Raw genomic sequence first — 10,000 nt, 5'->3', positions numbered from 1 at the left:
AGATGCCGCATCTGTCACCACAAAGCTTTTTCCTTCACTTCTTTATCCAGGCAGCTCATTGAATCCACTCCACCTGGTCTCAAACACCTCTGATTTATACACAATGTTGATTCAAGCAAGCCTTTCCCTCGACACAGCATCGATCTCAGTGGAACCCGGGCAAGGTTTTATTTGAATGCCTCACCATTGGGATTGCCTCACAATGCTTGTGCGTAACCTTCGCCCGAGGAAATAACTCTGTGCTGCTCACCAGCCCTGTAGCCTGTAAACAAAAGGCTGCAGTGTGCGTGCGCCAGCCCCGCTTCGGTGGAAGGGACTCCTGTGCCAGTGTTTAGTGATTCTTCCTGGGTTGCCACAACAGACACGCGCCTGGTGGTCAACGCCATGCCCTCATGAGCCTCACCATTATGAAACAACGCCATCCATCACCCTCTCCTGCTCCAACCAAATGTGGAGACGAGAGATGTTACATTTGGAAAGGACTTTTTTTTTATTACATTGATTAAACAGGCTTAGGGTTAGGGTTAGGGTTGCATTGTGTGACTCATTGCTGTGTATATTATGTGTGTTTGTGTATGCCTTCCTGGGGATTTATTTAATGTTTATACCTTGGCAACTACGTAATTATTTTGTCCTTTTGAGGAACCGGTGGCTTTGGGACGTTGCTCAGTGAATGTCAGTGTCACCGTATTGAAGAAGAAATAAAGAAAAGCCTGTAACCCTCTTTGCACATGTTGTGTGTTTGTCAGATAATGTCCCCACTGCTACAAGACGACCCCCAAGACCCCGGTACTCCCTCCTCCGACGAGGAGACCCTGAGAGAGAGAAGCCTCTGGAAATTAGATTGGAGTCAGCAGCACACCCCTTCATGGGTCCTCGTTTCCGGGCATCGGGTCTTTTTTTTTTAAATTATCTCGTGCCAAGCCATCTATAATGACCACTCTGAGGGGAAATTGTCATGCCGATGAATGGTGAAACAATCCAATAATGGAATCACAAGTTCTCCCGAAGGAGGCCGGCTGGGAGACCTCCCAGAGAGTGGAAACCCGGCCCATGGTGCTCTGGTTCTCTTGCTTTTTGCGTAAGCAGAGGCCTCAGTCCATTCTCTGAGATGGATCACAGGATTTATTTTTTACGACCGTTACCACAGTCTATACTTGGAAACCTCGGGCCAAACGTAATTTGCTCAGTTAGTTTAGATAGGCCAGCTGCATCACAGTAGCGATTATCTGTGATCCAGCACTCCTACTAAGTTACGGTGGAACATCTGGGGAAGGGGGGCAGCACATAGCAGGAACCAGGAATACAAGGGCCGGAGTAGCATCTTGTTTCCATTTCCATTAGGAAGAAAACTAATTTGCGCGAGCTGACGAAGCTTCCAAAAGCTGACGAAGTTGCCAGTGTTGATTTGAAACCTTTACAGGACGATTTTGTGTATGCTAATTACGAACTTAATTGTACCCGCCTCCAGCAACATGATTGAGCTAAACGTATACGGAGCGAAAGAAAGTGAAGTGCCCCATTGGCCCAGATTTGACCTCTTGTCTCCCATCAGTCTTTAGATATTATTCTAGAGTCTGATTTATTGGACAGTAATGGAGGCCTTCTGAGTAGTGCTGGGCTGAGGCCCATAGAAGGAGGGCACTGGACCCCAAAAAGCTGAAGGGGGTTCTGTCAACATGGTCTAGTGTCGCTATCAAAGGATTTCAAAGGAGATCTCAATGTTAACAATAAATATGCTATATATTTGAGCAATCAGACAGATTCTGATTTACGTCCGCAGGATGGATCCCCGAATTCCGACAACATTCCTGGTAAAACCCCATTTGACACACTTCATACCCCACTCCCTACTCAGAAAGGTACCTTGGGAATAATTGCCCTTTACAAACCACCTCATTATATGACATTAATTCTTCATGGGAAGAGGAACAGGTTGTATCTGACAAACTATGGGAAGGGGAACACAAAAGGCTACGCACCTCTCTTGTATTTGGCCTCAGCATGGTCTCACCAACGTGAACTCATTCATAAGGACCAGAGAAGATTATCCAAAATGTACAAGGATGTGAACCCTCTCTGTGTACAATGTGCTCTGGCAGTACATCTTTAACACACTATTGGAGAAGTGTCCCACAGATCACACCAGAACCTTTTATTGAAATATTTGGGGTTTCCTTGCACGCATTACAACTGACAAAAATGAATAAGGATGTAATTGCTTTTGTCACTTTGTGGGCGGGAAGATAAATTGTGTTTGGATGTAGATCCCAAACACCCCTTCTCATGCTCTTTGGAAAAAATTTAACCAACACTTAGACGGTCTATAAACAAATCCCATGCAATGCAGGCCAACTTATTATCTAATGGTAAGGGACAAAATGTCCCTGCCGATCGACAGTTGTGTGTATTAATATATACAGCCAATATATTCATTATGTCCTCTTTGGATGGAGGTAAGGGTACGACACATTCCGGTGATGTAAAAGGCCTGGTATCTGTATACACTACATCTAGGCTGTTAAGGAGGCCGATATTGTCGCATCCAGTTGACCTGTATTCAATTTTATCAATATTTGTATGACTATTGACTATTGACTATTCAAACTAATTTCTTTACTTCTTCTCAAACTTATTTATGCATATATATATATATATATATATATATATATATATATATATATATATATATATAAATATATATTAATATATATAGTGTGAGAGAGATTATTTTGTATTTATTTGGAATAAAGCATTGAATCTTTTTGTTTATGTTGTTTATGATGTATTGTTTTATCTATCAAAAGCATAGGCACAGTGAATCACACAAGTGGAAATTAGTAGCAAACTAGTGACTCAGAAAGGTCTAAGAGGTCAACAAAGCAGTTGCGTCATGTGTGTATGAATTTGATGAATGACTGATGATGCTGGAGGTGGAGTGCTGGGACATGAAAGGTAGATAGCTCTTAATCAGCCACATGACCAGCCTCAGGTGCTCCATATTCCGCTAACAACCCCAGTCAGGCCTGCAAACAAAGAGACAGCAACCCATCCAGGAGGAAGGGGCTGTGGCTGTCAGAAGAATCACACACACATCATGGGACTCGATCCAAGTTCTCTGGAGCTGTGAGGGGACACCAGCATGGCCCAGTATTTAAAGGGCAGGTATAAGAGCAGCGGTTTGAGGCACATAAAAGTCTTAATTGTTTTAGAAATGCAGACACATTGTGTTTCATAAGAGCAGGTGCAAATGGCCGTTGTCAAACATGGGTGGGCAGCCAATAGAAAACTACTGCTTACTTCCTGTTTTCAGCAGGAAGTTACAGACTTCATGTATTTTACAGAGAATTGAAAAAAAGGTGCTGGCTATGAACTAAATGATTCTAAGCATTGTTTATCACTTGTCCTGTTCTTGCAAAACTGTAATAAATCCTAATCTATTGTTTTTTTTCCCATACTGAGGTGAGATGGGTTCCATTTTATGATTAATCCATTTTACGTTTAATCAATTCTTTTTTACAGGCAATTTTCTCCTGCTCTCCTGTAAATATCCTATACTTGAATGCAAATCATGCCATAATTGCATTTTCATTTTGAAAAGATGAATCACGCGTGTGTGGGTTGGGGGGGTTGCATAAATATTTTCATGTTTAAAAACGATAGCGTCATCTGACATTTCTGTCTAGACAATGGGAATGGAAGCACTTATCTAAAAAGCTAATCTATGTCTAATCACAGTCTATGTCTCTTTTTTTTTCTTTCTGTTTGTCTCCATTACCTCACCCACCCGCCCACACACACAAACACACACACACACGCACACACACACACACACACACACACACACACACACACACACACACACACACACACACACACCCCTAATCTTATCCACAAGAAGGTAAAACCGACCTCGTGAGGTTATTCAGACTGAGTGCTGTGCTGTGTCACCATTGTCCATCTGACGATGCACATTAAAGTGCAGACTACAGGCGCGAAGAGAGGGACGGTCTCATGTCACAGCGTTTGTTCCCAAAACTCCCAATGTGATCCATGCACACGTCACATGACGCACAAGATAATGACCGTAGAGCCGTCATAGTGCATCTGTCTTTTACAGTCTTCTTACTGTAGGATCTCCCCACATTGTCTTAACGCTTTTAGGGAAGAGGACATGATTTTGTAGAATAGCAGTTTGTGAGAATTAGAGATGTGCCGGGATCAGCTAGAAGTTTGATGCGAGGGTTGATGTGACAGTTATCACTGATCAGTGTTTATTCTGCAAGGTTGCATTGACATAGTAGTGCCATTATGTGGCTAGGTATTAAAATTAGGTATTCCTTTCTCTATTTTGCATTAATACCTGGGCTTCCGTTCACCGATACTACCAGTCAATAAATGTGAACAAGTAACCAGATGTTCTGTTTAGGTGGCATATGTGTCTAAGTAAAATGATGGGCAATGGGTGGGCCCAAGCCAGCGGGGGGATGAATGTATTAATTCTCTTTCCGCTTGTATTCTCTCTCACGGGCAGCTGGGGCGTGGGGCACAAATAGAGCCTTTTAATTAAAAACTGCTGAGACACAGCCATCCAGGAAAAGCCTTGGCAGCTCTTGACACGTCTTTCCATCGCCATATCTGTGGTGTCTGTAAGCTGTAGGCAGCCCCCAACGGTGGTCCACGTTGGGATGAAGGAAACAAAAAAGACAGGCAAATTATTACCTTTGTAACAAGCCACAGATCCACCCCTGCACCCCCCTGTCCCCCAAACTCCACCGAAGAGGGCTGCTTTGTTCCGTGATTCCGTTTCGGTTCCTTCGTTGCGTTGTGTAAGCTGCAGTAAGATGAGCGGGAGACACAGGAGAGGTGGATGAGAAGAGCACAGCAGGTGTTTAGATTCAAGCCTGTTACATAGAGGACAGCAGGTTCTATAACATCCTACACAAATTAACAATATCCTGTGGTTTGCCGGTGACCCCTTCCCTGCAAAAATGTTACACCTGATCCATCGGTTGTGCACACGGAACACCTTGTCCACTCGGCTCAAAATGTTGTGCAAAAACGCGGAAGTCTTGCATGTTTAGGCCGAGCGTCCAAAAGGACCCTGAGTTTTAGGTGAGTGCAAACGCACTCTTTTTAAACCAGGTCCAAGAAATAGTTTATAAAATAGTAGTAGTATTTTGGGTTGAAATAGAAGACTACTCAATGAAGTTGCTATAATTTGAACGGTTTGTAGCAAAGATATATATTTTTTATGCTATTTGTATTTATGTTTTTTCAAAGAATGCCATACAGTATTTGAAATGAAAGATGAAAGATTCCCACTTAAATTAAAGGAAGATTGGAAGGGCTAAACAAACCACAAACAATCTAGAAAATGTATAAAAAATATAACAGAAAATACTAAAGATATATTACAAAGCCCAAACATTTCCGTTAGATGACACATTTGTTTGATGGATTTATTTGAATTTATCTGTTTAAAATCTGTAGCCTGAATATTTTTCCTGTTCGCTATTCAAAATGTGACCAATGAAACGCAAGTTTTTTAAAAGAACAGCATTTTTTATTTGCCTAGTTAAGCTAACTCATGAAATTTGGCAGAAGGGCAAAAAATGATGGCGATGGTTCAATTGGAATTATGATCTTTTTATTCAGATGGTTGTTTTGTTACAGGAAAGAAATGGAAGCAGAAACGCTCAGTTTCATATATTTTTATTCTTCACAATCCTCCAGGCGTAGTGTTACTTGAATTAATAAAAGTTACGACCACTCCGAGAGCTGGGGTTTCAAACCATCGAACTGAACAGAAAAGAAAGGGATTTGACTCATCATTATTCGTAACTGTTATAATTTACATTTCTGGGAATGTCATTTTGTTGAAGTTCTGCTATCACGGAATTTGATAATTGGATAATTGCAGACCGTAGCTATTTGATGTGGGCCCAGTGGAAATGTATTAAGATGCATCAGGGTGCTTCCCACTCCTCCCTGTCCTGTGACCAGTGAGGTGTCGAGCAGCCAATGAACATCTTTCACCTCCGTCACCTGCTACCAAATCCAGGGAGATTACTGTTGTTATGGCTACAGGAGGCTGTTGATGTCATCACCCTAAATTGTACAGTTGTCGGACAACGATGGGCAGTGCCCCCCCCCCCCCTTCTCTCCCCCACCTCCTGCACATCTCCAATTTGATCTCAACCTCACTCTTTCCGAATGCTCTCTCCCCTTCAGGAAATGAGGTCAACTAAATATGGCTAGTCTCCAATATCTCCTTTCTCCATCAGAGAGTGTAAGCATGTTATGAACTAGGCTTTGTGCTAGGACAGTAGGCTCCAGTGCATTAGTGTTAACGCACTTCCCGCAACTGGAATCAGTTGCATGGAAGAGGAAATGGAGGAAAATTATCAGGGATGATAATGGAAGACTTCAGGGAATAATGGCCTACGAATGTGATTAGCCCTTATTTGAGGATTTGGGGATCAGCAATTGCCCATTTGGCCTTGTTTTCTGTGTGCTATCTCAGTGTGTGTGTGTTTGTGTGTGTGAGATGAATGTCTTTACACAGCACCAATGAGTAGGACAGTGGGGGTCCCTGCCTGATCATGCAATTCAGTTCAACAACAGTTTCAGCCAAACTCATCCCAAATCAAAAGCTCTGGGTTTCATGACAATGTAAATTCCCTACTGCATGTAATGCTACATTGTAAAAGGTTAACACTGCCTCTTTCAATTTTCCGAGAGGATCCATGAGTTAAATGTATGAATAGACTCTGCGGGAATTGTTTAATTTGCTTGAGTGGATTGGTGTGTGTGTGTGTGTGTGTGTGTGTGTGTGTGTGTGTGTGTGTGTGTGTGTGTGTGTGTGTGTGTGTGTGTGTGTGTGTGTGTGTGTTGGTTTTCTATGCTAGCTGTGCCTTCCTGCTTTCCTTGCGTTGTTTCCTCGTGTGGGATTGGGAGTGTGTGTAAATTGGCCAGATTTTATTTTCCATCTTTGTGTATCTTTGTGTCATGACACGAGGGATGGTTATTTGGCCAAATGGCAAATGACTGCTTTGAATGTCAAATTAATTTAAGCACATAGGTGTTTCTGGCATTTATTACAAGACTCTTTTTCTACCTCTGGGGATATTTTGGCCTATCAAAGATTGACATCCAATCCTGCTTGCTGGTGAAAACGAATCGATCATTGGCTTAGCTCTAGTCCTCGGATTTGGGTGAGCCCCAAGATCACTTATTTTTTTGTCATGTTTGGGTCCCACAATGTTTTGGTGAACATTTCAGTGTTCTTTTTGGCAAAAATGTACAAAGGGGAAATGTTCTGTGAAAAAAAGAAAGTCTGCTGTTTACAGCTAAAAACTGAGTAGTATTTGGTAGCAATTTCTGGTGAATGTGAATGTGACGTGGGTTTTGACAATGTTTGGTGACAGCCCTTGCACTCGCTCCTATGGACACCAACGCAGACGCTTTTTGTTAAATATTAGGACTGTCACCACTGCTCTGGAGTTGTGGGTTTACTTACCCTCGATATCATACGTTCAGACATTGTATGTAAAATAGACACAACCCAATGGTTGATAGTATTTGGTGCATTTCCCAATCATTCTTTCACTGCCTTTCCCAGGTGCCAAGCTACTCTAAGTGCAGTCCATGTCAATAATGTATCACCTTTCTTTCGAAAGTCTGAATTTCATACAGGCAGACATGTTTATTAAATGCTACAAGGCTACATAAACAGTTCATGATGGGTAGCAAGCACTACAGTAGGACTAAGTCTGTGTATGCAAACCTGTGTACACTAGGGATTTAGAGTTGGATTTATTCCATTTAGGAAAACAGATTAACTTAACTACACTACAGTTGGTTGTGTTTCGTCCAATCAGCACACCTCAATATATCAAGTAACAATCAACTCAGAGCAAAGAATAGTCAAACATACATATGATTGGATGCCAATAATAGATAGGATGTTCATATATTTCTAAATGCTGAATTGGATAACCCGATGCTTTGTGTAAGGAACTTTCTATAATTTCAACAGCTGTTGCCACAGGTCTGTCATTTAGTAAAAAATGTGAATCGGCACTGTGAATAATACATTGAAAATGCAATAAATTGTCGTACGTAATAGTGTTTACAGTAGGCCACAAAAAAGGGCTAGGTAGCTAAACTTTAGCATTTTTACATTATATAGTAGGGGACGGAAGGACTGTGTCCGTCTCATGCATTGTCAGTGTGTTTGGAGTGGAGCAGCCCATGGGTGATGTGAAAGGGGTTTACCTCATTTGATCAAAGGTCTTCCTTCCTTGAGACCAGACCACATCAAGCTCTCCCTCCCCCTTACTCCCTCTTTCCTATTCCAGCCCACACTGTTAAGAGAGAAAATTCTCTATGGGGAAACCATCCCAAAACAAACTATGTGGATATTATATGTCTTGTCATCTTGTATTGGTGATTCATTGTCAGCGTGAACATTCAAGGAGGGCAAGGAGGGAAAAAATGACATTGATTTAATTTCTTAATTTTTAATTTCTTTGTTCTTTATTTGATATTATGCACCTGTTTCTCTTTGTTCGAATACCACAATATGTGGAACTAGCATAAAACTACATCACCCTCCAATCAATGTCTTAGGGACTCTGTGGTTTACTAGAGCAATCAAAAAAAATGTTTAGCCTATGTTTGAGCAGATTGGGGGGTATGGAGCACAGAGCTGGGGAGCAGAAACCGAAATCTGAAGGGGCAGAGTAAAACCTTGTTTCCTGTTTCTTTACAGAGATATACTGCTTTGCGCAAGCATACAAAGCATTCAGACAGGGCCTTTAATCTGTGAATGTATACAGTGGTTTCAAGTGTTGACTTGAAACCTTTGCAGATACTTTTGTACTGTTTATTTTTGCTGGCTAAGTTTGTGTTCACTTTTAACAGCCAATTATGTGCTTACATATCCCAGCTTCCAACAACTTGAGTGGTAGAAATATGTGGTTAGTGAAAAGTAGTTCACTCGTTCAATAGTTCAGTTCACAATGATTCAATCTTGTCCTCCTCTAAACCTTAGATTGCAATCTCATCTGATTTGAGAGATTACCCAATGAGTAACAAACGTGAGTTTCCATTCTGTTTTTTCAAAGTGACATTGAAACCACCCAGTTTTTTCCTTTCTGTTTCCTCATGCCATGCATTTATCAATTTATTTTTTCGGGTTTTTCCGTTAGTCAGTGTGAACATTACAATAAGGTATGGTTTAGTTTTTTATTTTGTCTACTTTGTGAAATTGCTGTGTTTGTGTGTGTGTGTGTGTGTGTGTGTGTGTGTGTGTGTGTGTGTGTGTGTGTGTGTGTGTGTGTGTGTGTGTGTGTGTGTGTGTGTGTGTGTGTGTTTGTGTGTGTGTGGGTGTGGCTGTGTGTGGCGTGTATGCATGTCTGTGCGGTTGCGTGTGAGTGGGTGGCTTGGTCACACTCACATTCGTATGCAAGCATGTACTCACATAGCATGAACGTATGCAAGTTAAAAAAAATACATTGTTCAGTTGACATCTGAGGTTTTCTAGTAGCAGGAGTGGAAGTACAAATCTTTATCAGCAGCAGAAGTTATGGTTCAGGTTACTAGTCATATGTAGCTCATCTATTGTCATACTAAACACGTATTACTCACTTCACCGCTTCCCTATTTCCTTTTGAACTTTTCCATGCCTCTATCTGTATGTTTTATTATTTAGCACATGGTTCATTCTTTTGACTATCTTTCATACACAACATTTACTCCACTCACGAGGCTAGAGTGTTGGCATTAGCACTGATGGCCTCCATCTGATTGGACCAGCCACTGTGGGTTCCATCGTTAGTTTGAGCCAATTGATGAGCTGATCCATATTGATCTGCTGTCCCTCCAGCAGCATGAGACCAGTAAATAGCCAGTCAAGGACCCAAAGACCAGTAAGGACTGATGGGGCCTTGGGGGTCTGGCGGGCCCAATGGGAATTAGATTGTTATCGACTGGA

The sequence above is a fragment of the Gadus morhua genome, chromosome 20, assembly GCF_902167405.1.
Source record: "Gadus morhua chromosome 20, gadMor3.0, whole genome shotgun sequence".
NCBI lineage: Eukaryota > Metazoa > Chordata > Actinopteri > Gadiformes > Gadidae > Gadus > Gadus morhua.
Note: the sequence above shows the minus strand (reverse complement) of the source record.